This window comes from Schistocerca cancellata, unplaced genomic scaffold, assembly GCF_023864275.1.
Source record: "Schistocerca cancellata isolate TAMUIC-IGC-003103 unplaced genomic scaffold, iqSchCanc2.1 HiC_scaffold_601, whole genome shotgun sequence".
In the NCBI taxonomy this organism is placed as follows: domain Eukaryota; kingdom Metazoa; phylum Arthropoda; class Insecta; order Orthoptera; family Acrididae; genus Schistocerca; species Schistocerca cancellata.
Window position 1 is genome coordinate 50,394 of NW_026046613.1, and position 15,251 is coordinate 65,644.

Here is a 15,251-nt window from a genome sequence, read left to right on the forward strand (position 1 = left end):
TCCCTGTCCCCGTCCCGACTTGTCCCGACTTTGCTCGACTGCCGCTCGCTGCCGCTCGGGTCGTGGTCCATATGACAGCGCAAGCACGAAAAACGTCTGCGGGACGAGACGAGACGAGACGAGACGAGACGACTAAGGAATAAATTCGTGGTTACAAATCAAATTTGGAACTCTACATTCCTACACAACAATAGGCGGTGACGTATTTCAGAAATCACCTGCCAATTCGTACTGTTTTGTCGTTTTCAAAGTCTTCTTGGCAAACTTGGTTAGCACATTCTCCCTCAAACTGAGTTAATTACTGCATTATCGTACCATTACAGTAGTTTAAACGGTTTAAGGAAGCATCTTTGTCACAACAGAAAGGTAGTTTGAAAATTGGGCTGGCGACATAACAAAAAAAAAAAAACAGGAAGGGAGCCAACAGCACCCGGGTTTCCCAGGCGGTCACCCATCCAAGTACTAGCAGGGCCCGATGATGCTTAACTTCGGTGATCGGACGAGAACCGGTGTATTCATCATGGTATGGCCGTTGGCGCTCATCTAATGTAGGAGCACGGCAGAATTCGCGTTCGGCTTTTCTCCCAACACACAAAATGTTAGTTTTCGGCCGCATTTGACGAAAGCGGTTCCTTCCGCAACCGCCAGTTCCTCGAGGACGGCGCGGGGAGGCGCGCCCGGCGTCCCAGCAGAGTGACGGCCGAATTGGCGGGCGCACCGCCGCGTGTGTGAGACGCACTGCTGCTCGTTGCACCCCCTGTCATTCGCTGGGCGCGTTCAGCCTTCGACACTAGCGGAGGACGCATCTTGTCCCTGGTGTTCAGCGGAGGGCCTGTGCGGGGTGTGGCAGTGTCGTGCTGGAGGGCCCACTGGTAGCGATGTGGGCTTCCTCGCCTCGCCTCGCCTCGCCTCGCCGCGCCTCACACCAGGTGTCTGCGTAGTTTGCAGTGCATTCGCACCATTCCTATCCCTGTCCCTGTCCCCGTCCCGACTTGTCCCGACTTTGCTCGACTGCCGCTCGCTGCCGCTCGGGTCGTGGTCCATATGACAGCGCAAGCACGAAAAACGTCTGCGGGACGAGACGAGACGAGACGAGACGAGACGACTAAGGAATAAATTCGTGGTTACAAATCAAATTTGGAACTCTACATTCCTACACAACAATAGGCGGTGACGTATTTCAGAAATCACCTGCCAATTCGTACTGTTTTGTCGTTTTCAAAGTCTTCTTGGCAAACTTGGTTAGCACATTCTCCCTCAAACTGAGTTAATTACTGCATTATCGTACCATTACAGTAGTTTAAACGGTTTAAGGAAGCATCTTTGTCACAACAGAAAGGTAGTTTGAAAATTGGGCTGGCGACATAACAAAAAAAAAAAAACAGGAAGGGAGCCAACAGCACCCGGGTTTCCCAGGCGGTCACCCATCCAAGTACTAGCAGGGCCCGATGATGCTTAACTTCGGTGATCGGACGAGAACCGGTGTATTCATCATGGTATGGCCGTTGGCGCTCATCTAATGTAGGAGCACGGCAGAATTCGCGTTCGGCTTTTCTCCCAACACACAAAATGTTAGTTTTCGGCCGCATTTGACGAAAGCGCTTCCTTCCGCAACCGCCAGTTCCTCGAGGACGGCGCGGGGAGGCGCGCCCGGCGTCCCAGCAGAGTGACGGCCGAATTGGCGGGCGCACCGCCGCGTGTGTGAGACGCACTGCTGCTCGTTGCACCCCCTGTCATTCGCTGGGCGCGTTCAGCCTTCGACACTAGCGGAGGACGCATCTTGTCCCTGGTGTTCAGCGGAGGGCCTGTGCGGGGTGTGGCAGTGTCGTGCTGGAGGGCCCACTGGTAGCGATGTGGGCTTCCTCGCCTCGCCTCGCCTCGCCTCGCCGCGCCTCACACCAGGTGTCTGCGTAGTTTGCAGTGCATTCGCACCATTCCTATCCCTGTCCCTGTCCCCGTCCCGACTTGTCCCGACTTTGCTCGACTGCCGCTCGCTGCCGCTCGGGTCGTGGTCCATATGACAGCGCAAGCACGAAAAACGTCTGCGGGACGAGACGAGACGAGACGAGACGAGACGACTAAGGAATAAATTCGTGGTTACAAATCAAATTTGGAACTCTACATTCCTACACAACAATAGGCGGTGACGTATTTCAGAAATCACCTGCCAATTCGTACTGTTTTGTCGTTTTCAAAGTCTTCTTGGCAAACTTGGTTAGCACATTCTCCCTCAAACTGAGTTAATTACTGCATTATCGTACCATTACAGTAGTTTAAACGGTTTAAGGAAGCATCTTTGTCACAACAGAAAGGTAGTTTGAAAATTGGGCTGGCGACATAACAAAAAAAAAAAAACAGGAAGGGAGCCAACAGCACCCGGGTTTCCCAGGCGGTCACCCATCCAAGTACTAGCAGGGCCCGATGATGCTTAACTTCGGTGATCGGACGAGAACCGGTGTATTCATCATGGTATCGCCGTTGGCGCTCATCTAATGTAGGAGCACGGCAGAATTCGCGTTCGGCTTTTCTCCCAACACACAAAATGTTAGTTTTCGGCCGCATTTGACGAAAGCGCTTCCTTCCGCAACCGCCAGTTCCTCGAGGACGGCGCGGGGAGGCGCGCCCGGCGTCCCAGCAGAGTGACGGCCGAATTGGCGGGCGCACCGCCGCGTGTGTGAGACGCACTGCTGCTCGTTGCACCCCCTGTCATTCGCTGGGCGCGTTCAGCCTTCGACACTAGCGGAGGACGCATCTTGTCCCTGGTGTTCAGCGGAGGGCCTGTGCGGGGTGTGGCAGTGTCGTGCTGGAGGGCCCACTGGTAGCGATGTGGGCTTCCTCGCCTCGCCTCGCCTCGCCTCGCCGCGCCTCACACCAGGTGTCTGCGTAGTTTGCAGTGCATTCGCACCATTCCTATCCCTGTCCCTGTCCCCGTCCCGACTTGTCCCGACTTTGCTCGACTGCCGCTCGCTGCCGCTCGGGTCGTGGTCCATATGACAGCGCAAGCACGAAAAACGTCTGCGGGACGAGACGAGACGAGACGAGACGAGACGACTAAGGAATAAATTCGTGGTTACAAATCAAATTTGGAACTCTACATTCCTACACAACAATAGGCGGTGACGTATTTCAGAAATCACCTGCCGATTCGTACTGTTTTGTCGTTTTCAAAGTCTTCTTGGCAAACTTGGTTAGCACATTCTCCCTCAAACTGAGTTAATTACTGCATTTTCGTACCATTACAGTAGTTTAAAAGGCTTAAGGAAGCATCTTTGTCACAACAGAAACGTAGTTTGAAAATTGGGCTGGCAACATAACAAAAAAAAAAAAACGGGAAGGGAGCCAACAGCACCCGGGTTGACCCAGGCGGTCACCCATCCAAGTACTAGCCGGGCATGATGATGCTTAACTTCGGTGGTCGGACGAGAACCGGTGTATTCATCATGGTATCGCCGTTGGCGCTCATCTAATGTAGGAGCACGGCAGAATTCGCGTTCGGCTTTTCTCCCAACACACAAAATGTTAGTTTTCGGCCGCATTTGACGAAAGCGCTTCCTTCCGCAACCGCCAGTTCCTCGAGGACGGCGCGGGGAGGCGCGCCCGGCGTCCCAGCAGAGTGACGGCCGAATTGGCGGGCGCACCGCCGCGTGTGTGAGACGCACTGCTGCTCGTTGCACCCCCTGTCATTCGCTGGGCGCGTTCAGCCTTCGACACTAGCGGAGGACGCATCTTGTCCCTGGTGTTCAGCGGAGGGCCTGTGCGGGGTGTGGCAGTGTCGTGCTGGAGGGCCCACTGGTAGCGATGTGGGCTTCCTCGCCTCGCCTCGCCTCGCCTCGCCGCGCCTCACACCAGGTGTCTGCGTAGTTTGCAGTGCATTCGCACCATTCCTATCCCTGTCCCTGTCCCCGTCCCGACTTGTCCCGACTTTGCTCGACTGCCGCTCGCTGCCGCTCGGGTCGTGGTCCATATGACAGCGCAAGCACGAAAAACGTCTGCGGGACGAGACGAGACGAGACGAGACGAGACGACTAAGGAATAAATTCGTGGTTACAAATCAAATTTGGAACTCTACATTCCTACACAACAATAGGCGGTGACGTATTTCAGAAATCACCTGCCAATTCGTACTGTTTTGTCGTTTTCAAAGTCTTCTTGGCAAACTTGGTTAGCACATTCTCCCTCAAACTGAGTTAATTACTGCATTATCGTACCATTACAGTAGTTTAAACGGTTTAAGGAAGCATCTTTGTCACAACAGAAAGGTAGTTTGAAAATTGGGCTGGCGACATAACAAAAAAAAAAAAACAGGAAGGGAGCCAACAGCACCCGGGTTTCCCAGGCGGTCACCCATCCAAGTACTAGCAGGGCCCGATGATGCTTAACTTCGGTGATCGGACGAGAACCGGTGTATTCATCATGGTATCGCCGTTGGCGCTCATCTAATGTAGGAGCACGGCAGAATTCGCGTTCGGCTTTTCTCCCAACACACAAAATGTTAGTTTTCGGCCGCATTTGACGAAAGCGCTTCCTTCCGCAACCGCCAGTTCCTCGAGGACGGCGCGGGGAGGCGCGCCCGGCGTCCCAGCAGAGTGACGGCCGAATTGGCGGGCGCACCGCCGCGTGTGTGAGACGCACTGCTGCTCGTTGCACCCCCTGTCATTCGCTGGGCGCGTTCAGCCTTCGACACTAGCGGAGGACGCATCTTGTCCCTGGTGTTCAGCGGAGGGCCTGTGCGGGGTGTGGCAGTGTCGTGCTGGAGGGCCCACTGGTGGCGATGTGGGCTTCCTCGCCTCGCCTCGCCTCGCCTCGCCGCGCCTCACACCAGGTGTCTGCGTAGTTTGCAGTGCATTCGCACCATTCCTATCCCTGTCCCTGTCCCCGTCCCGACTTGTCCCGACTTTGCTCGACTGCCGCTCGCTGCCGCTCGGGTCGTGGTCCATATGACAGCGCAAGCACGAAAAACGTCTGCGGGACGAGACGAGACGAGACGAGACGAGACGACTAAGGAATAAATTCGTGGTTACAAATCAAATTTGGAACTCTACATTCCTACACAACAATAGGCGGTGACGTATTTCAGAAATCACCTGCCGATTCGTACTGTTTTGTCGTTTTCAAAGTCTTCTTGGCAAACTTGGTTAGCACATTCTCCCTCAAACTGAGTTAATTACTGCATTTTCGTACCATTACAGTAGTTTAAAAGGCTTAAGGAAGCATCTTTGTCACAACAGAAACGTAGTTTGAAAATTGGGCTGGCAACATAACAAAAAAAAAAAAACGGGAAGGGAGCCAACAGCACCCGGGTTGACCCAGGCGGTCACCCATCCAAGTACTAGCCGGGCATGATGATGCTTAACTTCGGTGGTCGGACGAGAACCGGTGTATTCATCATGGTATCGCCGTTGGCGCTCATCTAATGTAGGAGCACGGCAGAATTCGCGTTCGGCTTTTCTCCCAACACACAAAATGTTAGTTTTCGGCCGCATTTGACGAAAGCGCTTCCTTCCGCAACCGCCAGTTCCTCGAGGACGGCGCGGGGAGGCGCGCCCGGCGTCCCAGCAGAGTGACGGCCGAATTGGCGGGCGCACCGCCGCGTGTGTGAGACGCACTGCTGCTCGTTGCACCCCCTGTCATTCGCTGGGCGCGTTCAGCCTTCGACACTAGCGGAGGACGCATCTTGTCCCTGGTGTTCAGCGGAGGGCCTGTGCGGGGTGTGGCAGTGTCGTGCTGGAGGGCCCACTGGTAGCGATGTGGGCTTCCTCGCCTCGCCTCGCCTCGCCTCGCCGCGCCTCACACCAGGTGTCTGCGTAGTTTGCAGTGCATTCGCACCATTCCTATCCCTGTCCCTGTCCCCGTCCCGACTTGTCCCGACTTTGCTCGACTGCCGCTCGCTGCCGCTCGGGTCGTGGTCCATATGACAGCGCAAGCACGAAAAACGTCTGCGGGACGAGACGAGACGAGACGAGACGAGACGACTAAGGAATAAATTCGTGGTTACAAATCAAATTTGGAACTCTACATTCCTACACAACAATAGGCGGTGACGTATTTCAGAAATCACCTGCCAATTCGTACTGTTTTGTCGTTTTCAAAGTCTTCTTGGCAAACTTGGTTAGCACATTCTCCCTCAAACTGAGTTAATTACTGCATTATCGTACCATTACAGTAGTTTAAACGGTTTAAGGAAGCATCTTTGTCACAACAGAAAGGTAGTTTGAAAATTGGGCTGGCGACATAACAAAAAAAAAAAAACAGGAAGGGAGCCAACAGCACCCGGGTTTCCCAGGCGGTCACCCATCCAAGTACTAGCAGGGCCCGATGATGCTTAACTTCGGTGATCGGACGAGAACCGGTGTATTCATCATGGTATCGCCGTTGGCGCTCATCTAATGTAGGAGCACGGCAGAATTCGCGTTCGGCTTTTCTCCCAACACACAAAATGTTAGTTTTCGGCCGCATTTGACGAAAGCGCTTCCTTCCGCAACCGCCAGTTCCTCGAGGACGGCGCGGGGAGGCGCGCCCGGCGTCCCAGCAGAGTGACGGCCGAATTGGCGGGCGCACCGCCGCGTGTGTGAGACGCACTGCTGCTCGTTGCACCCCCTGTCATTCGCTGGGCGCGTTCAGCCTTCGACACTAGCGGAGGACGCATCTTGTCCCTGGTGTTCAGCGGAGGGCCTGTGCGGGGTGTGGCAGTGTCGTGCTGGAGGGCCCACTGGTAGCGATGTGGGCTTCCTCGCCTCGCCTCGCCTCGCCTCGCCGCGCCTCACACCAGGTGTCTGCGTAGTTTGCAGTGCATTCGCACCATTCCTATCCCTGTCCCTGTCCCCGTCCCGACTTGTCCCGACTTTGCTCGACTGCCGCTCGCTGCCGCTCGGGTCGTGGTCCATATGACAGCGCAAGCACGAAAAACGTCTGCGGGACGAGACGAGACGAGACGAGACGAGACGACTAAGGAATAAATTCGTGGTTACAAATCAAATTTGGAACTCTACATTCCTACACAACAATAGGCGGTGACGTATTTCAGAAATCACCTGCCGATTCGTACTGTTTTGTCGTTTTCAAAGTCTTCTTGGCAAACTTGGTTAGCACATTCTCCCTCAAACTGAGTTAATTACTGCATTTTCGTACCATTACAGTAGTTTAAAAGGCTTAAGGAAGCATCTTTGTCACAACAGAAACGTAGTTTGAAAATTGGGCTGGCAACATAACAAAAAAAAAAAAACGGGAAGGGAGCCAACAGCACCCGGGTTGACCCAGGCGGTCACCCATCCAAGTACTAGCCGGGCATGATGATGCTTAACTTCGGTGGTCGGACGAGAACCGGTGTATTCATCATGGTATCGCCGTTGGCGCTCATCTAATGTAGGAGCACGGCAGAATTCGCGTTCGGCTTTTCTCCCAACACACAAAATGTTAGTTTTCGGCCGCATTTGACGAAAGCGCTTCCTTCCGCAACCGCCAGTTCCTCGAGGACGGCGCGGGGAGGCGCGCCCGGCGTCCCAGCAGAGTGACGGCCGAATTGGCGGGCGCACCGCCGCGTGTGTGAGACGCACTGCTGCTCGTTGCACCCCCTGTCATTCGCTGGGCGCGTTCAGCCTTCGACACTAGCGGAGGACGCATCTTGTCCCTGGTGTTCAGCGGAGGGCCTGTGCGGGGTGTGGCAGTGTCGTGCTGGAGGGCCCACTGGTAGCGATGTGGGCTTCCTCGCCTCGCCTCGCCTCGCCTCGCCGCGCCTCACACCAGGTGTCTGCGTAGTTTGCAGTGCATTCGCACCATTCCTATCCCTGTCCCTGTCCCCGTCCCGACTTGTCCCGACTTTGCTCGACTGCCGCTCGCTGCCGCTCGGGTCGTGGTCCATATGACAGCGCAAGCACGAAAAACGTCTGCGGGACGAGACGAGACGAGACGAGACGAGACGACTAAGGAATAAATTCGTGGTTACAAATCAAATTTGGAACTCTACATTCCTACACAACAATAGGCGGTGACGTATTTCAGAAATCACCTGCCGATTCGTACTGTTTTGTCGTTTTCAAAGTCTTCTTGGCAAACTTGGTTAGCACATTCTCCCTCAAACTGAGTTAATTACTGCATTTTCGTACCATTACAGTAGTTTAAAAGGCTTAAGGAAGCATCTTTGTCACAACAGAAACGTAGTTTGAAAATTGGGCTGGCAACATAACAAAAAAAAAAAAAACGGGAAGGGAGCCAACAGCACCCGGGTTGACCCAGGCGGTCACCCATCCAAGTACTAGCCGGGCATGATGATGCTTAACTTCGGTGGTCGGACGAGAACCGGTGTATTCATCATGGTATCGCCGTTGGCGCTCATCTAATGTAGGAGCACGGCAGAATTCGCGTTCGGCTTTTCTCCCAACACACAAAATGTTAGTTTTCGGCCGCATTTGACGAAAGCGCTTCCTTCCGCAACCGCCAGTTCCTCGAGGACGGCGCGGGGAGGCGCGCCCGGCGTCCCAGCAGAGTGACGGCCGAATTGGCGGGCGCACCGCCGCGTGTGTGAGACGCACTGCTGCTCGTTGCACCCCCTGTCATTCGCTGGGCGCGTTCAGCCTTCGACACTAGCGGAGGACGCATCTTGTCCCTGGTGTTCAGCGGAGGGCCTGTGCGGGGTGTGGCAGTGTCGTGCTGGAGGGCCCACTGGTAGCGATGTGGGCTTCCTCGCCTCGCCTCGCCTCGCCTCGCCGCGCCTCACACCAGGTGTCTGCGTAGTTTGCAGTGCATTCGCACCATTCCTATCCCTGTCCCTGTCCCCGTCCCGACTTGTCCCGACTTTGCTCGACTGCCGCTCGCTGCCGCTCGGGTCGTGGTCCATATGACAGCGCAAGCACGAAAAACGTCTGCGGGACGAGACGAGACGAGACGAGACGAGACGACTAAGGAATAAATTCGTGGTTACAAATCAAATTTGGAACTCTACATTCCTACACAACAATAGGCGGTGACGTATTTCAGAAATCACCTGCCAATTCGTACTGTTTTGTCGTTTTCAAAGTCTTCTTGGCAAACTTGGTTAGCACATTCTCCCTCAAACTGAGTTAATTACTGCATTATCGTACCATTACAGTAGTTTAAACGGTTTAAGGAAGCATCTTTGTCACAACAGAAAGGTAGTTTGAAAATTGGGCTGGCGACATAACAAAAAAAAAAAAACAGGAAGGGAGCCAACAGCACCCGGGTTTCCCAGGCGGTCACCCATCCAAGTACTAGCAGGGCCCGATGATGCTTAACTTCGGTGATCGGACGAGAACCGGTGTATTCATCATGGTATGGCCGTTGGCGCTCATCTAATGTAGGAGCACGGCAGAATTCGCGTTCGGCTTTTCTCCCAACACACAAAATGTTAGTTTTCGGCCGCATTTGACGAAAGCGCTTCCTTCCGCAACCGCCAGTTCCTCGAGGACGGCGCGGGGAGGCGCGCCCGGCGTCCCAGCAGAGTGACGGCCGAATTGGCGGGCGCACCGCCGCGTGTGTGAGACGCACTGCTGCTCGTTGCACCCCCTGTCATTCGCTGGGCGCGTTCAGCCTTCGACACTAGCGGAGGACGCATCTTGTCCCTGGTGTTCAGCGGAGGGCCTGTGCGGGGTGTGGCAGTGTCGTGCTGGAGGGCCCACTGGTAGCGATGTGGGCTTCCTCGCCTCGCCTCGCCTCGCCTCGCCGCGCCTCACACCAGGTGTCTGCGTAGTTTGCAGTGCATTCGCACCATTCCTATCCCTGTCCCTGTCCCCGTCCCGACTTGTCCCGACTTTGCTCGACTGCCGCTCGCTGCCGCTCGGGTCGTGGTCCATATGACAGCGCAAGCACGAAAAACGTCTGCGGGACGAGACGAGACGAGACGAGACGAGACGACTAAGGAATAAATTCGTGGTTACAAATCAAATTTGGAACTCTACATTCCTACACAACAATAGGCGGTGACGTATTTCAGAAATCACCTGCCGATTCGTACTGTTTTGTCGTTTTCAAAGTCTTCTTGGCAAACTTGGTTAGCACATTCTCCCTCAAACTGAGTTAATTACTGCATTTTCGTACCATTACAGTAGTTTAAAAGGCTTAAGGAAGCATCTTTGTCACAACAGAAACGTAGTTTGAAAATTGGGCTGGCAACATAACAAAAAAAAAAAACGGGAAGGGAGCCAACAGCACCCGGGTTGACCCAGGCGGTCACCCATCCAAGTACTAGCCGGGCATGATGATGCTTAACTTCGGTGGTCGGACGAGAACCGGTGTATTCATCATGGTATCGCCGTTGGCGCTCATCTAATGTAGGAGCACGGCAGAATTCGCGTTCGGCTTTTCTCCCAACACACAAAATGTTAGTTTTCGGCCGCATTTGACGAAAGCGCTTCCTTCCGCAACCGCCAGTTCCTCGAGGACGGCGCGGGGAGGCGCGCCCGGCGTCCCAGCAGAGTGACGGCCGAATTGGCGGGCGCACCGCCGCGTGTGTGAGACGCACTGCTGCTCGTTGCACCCCCTGTCATTCGCTGGGCGCGTTCAGCCTTCGACACTAGCGGAGGACGCATCTTGTCCCTGGTGTTCAGCGGAGGGCCTGTGCGGGGTGTGGCAGTGTCGTGCTGGAGGGCCCACTGGTAGCGATGTGGGCTTCCTCGCCTCGCCTCGCCTCGCCTCGCCGCGCCTCACACCAGGTGTCTGCGTAGTTTGCAGTGCATTCGCACCATTCCTATCCCTGTCCCTGTCCCCGTCCCGACTTGTCCCGACTTTGCTCGACTGCCGCTCGCTGCCGCTCGGGTCGTGGTCCATATGACAGCGCAAGCACGAAAAACGTCTGCGGGACGAGACGAGACGAGACGAGACGAGACGACTAAGGAATAAATTCGTGGTTAAATTTGGAACTCTACATTCCTACACAACAATAGGCGGTGACGTATTTCAGAAATCACCTGCCGATTCGTACTGTTTTGTCGTTTTCAAAGTCTTCTTGGCAAACTTGGTTAGCACATTCTCCCTCAAACTGAGTTAATTACTGCATTTTCGTACCATTACAGTAGTTTAAAAGGCTTAAGGAAGCATCTTTGTCACAACAGAAACGTAGTTTGAAAATTGGGCTGGCAACATAACAAAAAAAAAAAAACGGGAAGGGAGCCAACAGCACCCGGGTTGACCCAGGCGGTCACCCATCCAAGTACTAGCCGGGCATGATGATGCTTAACTTCGGTGGTCGGACGAGAACCGGTGTATTCATCATGGTATCGCCGTTGGCGCTCATCTAATGTAGGAGCACGGCAGAATTCGCGTTCGGCTTTTCTCCCAACACACAAAATGTTAGTTTTCGGCCGCATTTGACGAAAGCGCTTCCTTCCGCAACCGCCAGTTCCTCGAGGACGGCGCGGGGAGGCGCGCCCGGCGTCCCAGCAGAGTGACGGCCGAATTGGCGGGCGCACCGCCGCGTGTGTGAGACGCACTGCTGCTCGTTGCACCCCCTGTCATTCGCTGGGCGCGTTCAGCCTTCGACACTAGCGGAGGACGCATCTTGTCCCTGGTGTTCAGCGGAGGGCCTGTGCGGGGTGTGGCAGTGTCGTGCTGGAGGGCCCACTGGTAGCGATGTGGGCTTCCTCGCCTCGCCTCGCCTCGCCTCGCCGCGCCTCACACCAGGTGTCTGCGTAGTTTGCAGTGCATTCGCACCATTCCTATCCCTGTCCCTGTCCCCGTCCCGACTTGTCCCGACTTTGCTCGACTGCCGCTCGCTGCCGCTCGGGTCGTGGTCCATATGACAGCGCAAGCACGAAAAACGTCTGCGGGACGAGACGAGACGAGACGAGACGAGACGACTAAGGAATAAATTCGTGGTTACAAATCAAATTTGGAACTCTACATTCCTACACAACAATAGGCGGTGACGTATTTCAGAAATCACCTGCCGATTCGTACTGTTTTGTCGTTTTCAAAGTCTTCTTGGCAAACTTGGTTAGCACATTCTCCCTCAAACTGAGTTAATTACTGCATTTTCGTACCATTACAGTAGTTTAAAAGGCTTAAGGAAGCATCTTTGTCACAACAGAAACGTAGTTTGAAAATTGGGCTGGCAACATAACAAAAAAAAAAAAACGGGAAGGGAGCCAACAGCACCCGGGTTGACCCAGGCGGTCACCCATCCAAGTACTAGCCGGGCATGATGATGCTTAACTTCGGTGGTCGGACGAGAACCGGTGTATTCATCATGGTATCGCCGTTGGCGCTCATCTAATGTAGGAGCACGGCAGAATTCGCGTTCGGCTTTTCTCCCAACACACAAAATGTTAGTTTTCGGCCGCATTTGACGAAAGCGCTTCCTTCCGCAACCGCCAGTTCCTCGAGGACGGCGCGGGGAGGCGCGCCCGGCGTCCCAGCAGAGTGACGGCCGAATTGGCGGGCGCACCGCCGCGTGTGTGAGACGCACTGCTGCTCGTTGCACCCCCTGTCATTCGCTGGGCGCGTTCAGCCTTCGACACTAGCGGAGGACGCATCTTGTCCCTGGTGTTCAGCGGAGGGCCTGTGCGGGGTGTGGCAGTGTCGTGCTGGAGGGCCCACTGGTAGCGATGTGGGCTTCCTCGCCTCGCCTCGCCTCGCCTCGCCGCGCCTCACACCAGGTGTCTGCGTAGTTTGCAGTGCATTCGCACCATTCCTATCCCTGTCCCTGTCCCCGTCCCGACTTGTCCCGACTTTGCTCGACTGCCGCTCGCTGCCGCTCGGGTCGTGGTCCATATGACAGCGCAAGCACGAAAAACGTCTGCGGGACGAGACGAGACGAGACGAGACGAGACGACTAAGGAATAAATTCGTGGTTACAAATCAAATTTGGAACTCTACATTCCTACACAACAATAGGCGGTGACGTATTTCAGAAATCACCTGCCGATTCGTACTGTTTTGTCGTTTTCAAAGTCTTCTTGGCAAACTTGGTTAGCACATTCTCCCTCAAACTGAGTTAATTACTGCATTATCGTACCATTACAGTAGTTTAAACGGTTTAAGGAAGCATCTTTGTCACAACAGAAAGGTAGTTTGAAAATTGGGCTGGCGACATAACAAAAAAAAAAAAACGGGAAGGGAGCCAACAGCACCCGGGTTTCCCAGGCGGTCACCCATCCAAGTACTAGCAGGGCCCGATGATGCTTAACTTCGGTGATCGGACGAGAACCGGTGTATTCATCATGGTATGGCCGTTGGCGCTCATCTAATGTAGGAGCACGGCAGAATTCGCGTTCGGCTTTTCTCCCAACACACAAAATGTTAGTTTTCGGCCGCATTTGACGAAAGCGCTTCCTTCCGCAACCGCCAGTTCCTCGAGGACGGCGCGGGGAGGCGCGCCCGGCGTCCCAGCAGAGTGACGGCCGAATTGGCGGGCGCACCGCCGCGTGTGTGAGACGCACTGCTGCTCGTTGCACCCCCTGTCATTCGCTGGGCGCGTTCAGCCTTCGACACTAGCGGAGGACGCATCTTGTCCCTGGTGTTCAGCGGAGGGCCTGTGCGGGGTGTGGCAGTGTCGTGCTGGAGGGCCCACTGGTAGCGATGTGGGCTTCCTCGCCTCGCCTCGCCTCGCCTCGCCGCGCCTCACACCAGGTGTCTGCGTAGTTTGCAGTGCATTCGCACCATTCCTATCCCTGTCCCTGTCCCCGTCCCGACTTGTCCCGACTTTGCTCGACTGCCGCTCGCTGCCGCTCGGGTCGTGGTCCATATGACAGCGCAAGCACGAAAAACGTCTGCGGGACGAGACGAGACGAGACGAGACGAGACGACTAAGGAATAAATTCGTGGTTACAAATCAAATTTGGAACTCTACATTCCTACACAACAATAGGCGGTGACGTATTTCAGAAATCACCTGCCAATTCGTACTGTTTTGTCGTTTTCAAAGTCTTCTTGGCAAACTTGGTTAGCACATTCTCCCTCAAACTGAGTTAATTACTGCATTATCGTACCATTACAGTAGTTTAAACGGTTTAAGGAAGCATCTTTGTCACAACAGAAAGGTAGTTTGAAAATTGGGCTGGCGACATAACAAAAAAAAAAAAACAGGAAGGGAGCCAACAGCACCCGGGTTTCCCAGGCGGTCACCCATCCAAGTACTAGCAGGGCCCGATGATGCTTAACTTCGGTGATCGGACGAGAACCGGTGTATTCATCATGGTATGGCCGTTGGCGCTCATCTAATGTAGGAGCACGGCAGAATTCGCGTTCGGCTTTTCTCCCAACACACAAAATGTTAGTTTTCGGCCGCATTTGACGAAAGCGCTTCCTTCCGCAACCGCCAGTTCCTCGAGGACGGCGCGGGGAGGCGCGCCCGGCGTCCCAGCAGAGTGACGGCCGAATTGGCGGGCGCACCGCCGCGTGTGTGAGACGCACTGCTGCTCGTTGCACCCCCTGTCATTCGCTGGGCGCGTTCAGCCTTCGACACTAGCGGAGGACGCATCTTGTCCCTGGTGTTCAGCGGAGGGCCTGTGCGGGGTGTGGCAGTGTCGTGCTGGAGGGCCCACTGGTAGCGATGTGGGCTTCCTCGCCTCGCCTCGCCTCGCCTCGCCGCGCCTCACACCAGGTGTCTGCGTAGTTTGCAGTGCATTCGCACCATTCCTATCCCTGTCCCTGTCCCCGTCCCGACTTGTCCCGACTTTGCTCGACTGCCGCTCGCTGCCGCTCGGGTCGTGGTCCATATGACAGCGCAAGCACGAAAAACGTCTGCGGGACGAGACGAGACGAGACGAGACGAGACGACTAAGGAATAAATTCGTGGTTACAAATCAAATTTGGAACTCTACATTCCTACACAACAATAGGCGGTGACGTATTTCAGAAATCACCTGCCAATTCGTACTGTTTTGTCGTTTTCAAAGTCTTCTTGGCAAACTTGGTTAGCACATTCTCCCTCAAACTGAGTTAATTACTGCATTATCGTACCATTACAGTAGTTTAAACGGTTTAAGGAAGCATCTTTGTCACAACAGAAAGGTAGTTTGAAAATTGGGCTGGCGACATAACAAAAAAAAAAAAACAGGAAGGGAGCCAACAGCACCCGGGTTTCCCAGGCGGTCACCCATCCAAGTACTAGCAGGGCCCGATGATGCTTAACTTCGGTGATCGGACGAGAACCGGTGTATTCATCATGGTATCGCCGTTGGCGCTCATCTAATGTAGGAGCACGGCAGAATTCGCGTTCGGCTTTTCTCCCAACACACAAAATGTTAGTTTTCGGCCGCATTTGACGAAAGCGCTTCCTTCCGCAACCGCCAGTTCCTCGA

The 15,251-nt window shown here is 54.6% G+C and overlaps 9 non-coding genes and 7 pseudogenes across 9 annotated transcripts; all 16 read right to left on the reverse strand.

Moving 5' to 3' along the window:
* Positions 1-418: 418 nt before the first annotated feature.
* LOC126134426 (5S ribosomal RNA) lies at positions 419-537 on the reverse strand. Its single transcript, XR_007527717.1, has one exon. It is a non-coding gene; the product is annotated as a 5S ribosomal RNA (ribosomal RNA).
* Positions 538-1,391: 854 nt separating this feature from the next.
* LOC126134428 (5S ribosomal RNA) lies at positions 1,392-1,510 on the reverse strand. Its single transcript, XR_007527719.1, has one exon. It is a non-coding gene; the product is annotated as a 5S ribosomal RNA (ribosomal RNA).
* An 854-nt stretch (positions 1,511-2,364) lies between these two features.
* Positions 2,365-2,483, reverse strand: LOC126134219 (5S ribosomal RNA). The gene has a single exon (XR_007527629.1). It is a non-coding gene; the product is annotated as a 5S ribosomal RNA (ribosomal RNA).
* An 854-nt stretch (positions 2,484-3,337) lies between these two features.
* On the reverse strand, positions 3,338-3,457 carry LOC126134351 (5S ribosomal RNA; annotated as a pseudogene).
* An 854-nt stretch (positions 3,458-4,311) lies between these two features.
* Positions 4,312-4,430, reverse strand: LOC126134220 (5S ribosomal RNA). The gene has a single exon (XR_007527630.1). It is a non-coding gene; the product is annotated as a 5S ribosomal RNA (ribosomal RNA).
* An 854-nt stretch (positions 4,431-5,284) lies between these two features.
* Positions 5,285-5,404, reverse strand: LOC126134352 (5S ribosomal RNA; annotated as a pseudogene).
* An 854-nt stretch (positions 5,405-6,258) lies between these two features.
* LOC126134221 (5S ribosomal RNA) lies at positions 6,259-6,377 on the reverse strand. The gene has a single exon (XR_007527631.1). It is a non-coding gene; the product is annotated as a 5S ribosomal RNA (ribosomal RNA).
* An 854-nt stretch (positions 6,378-7,231) lies between these two features.
* Positions 7,232-7,351, reverse strand: LOC126134353 (5S ribosomal RNA; annotated as a pseudogene).
* Positions 7,352-8,206: 855 nt separating this feature from the next.
* On the reverse strand, positions 8,207-8,326 carry LOC126134354 (5S ribosomal RNA; annotated as a pseudogene).
* Positions 8,327-9,180: 854 nt separating this feature from the next.
* On the reverse strand, positions 9,181-9,299 carry LOC126134429 (5S ribosomal RNA). The gene has a single exon (XR_007527720.1). It is a non-coding gene; the product is annotated as a 5S ribosomal RNA (ribosomal RNA).
* An 853-nt stretch (positions 9,300-10,152) lies between these two features.
* Positions 10,153-10,272, reverse strand: LOC126134356 (5S ribosomal RNA; annotated as a pseudogene).
* An 847-nt stretch (positions 10,273-11,119) lies between these two features.
* On the reverse strand, positions 11,120-11,239 carry LOC126134357 (5S ribosomal RNA; annotated as a pseudogene).
* Positions 11,240-12,093: 854 nt separating this feature from the next.
* LOC126134358 (5S ribosomal RNA) lies at positions 12,094-12,213 on the reverse strand (annotated as a pseudogene).
* Positions 12,214-13,067: 854 nt separating this feature from the next.
* Positions 13,068-13,186, reverse strand: LOC126134430 (5S ribosomal RNA). Its single transcript, XR_007527721.1, has one exon. It is a non-coding gene; the product is annotated as a 5S ribosomal RNA (ribosomal RNA).
* An 854-nt stretch (positions 13,187-14,040) lies between these two features.
* Positions 14,041-14,159, reverse strand: LOC126134431 (5S ribosomal RNA). The gene has a single exon (XR_007527722.1). It is a non-coding gene; the product is annotated as a 5S ribosomal RNA (ribosomal RNA).
* An 854-nt stretch (positions 14,160-15,013) lies between these two features.
* LOC126134222 (5S ribosomal RNA) lies at positions 15,014-15,132 on the reverse strand. The gene has a single exon (XR_007527632.1). It is a non-coding gene; the product is annotated as a 5S ribosomal RNA (ribosomal RNA).
* Between the last annotated feature and the right edge of the window lie 119 nt (positions 15,133-15,251).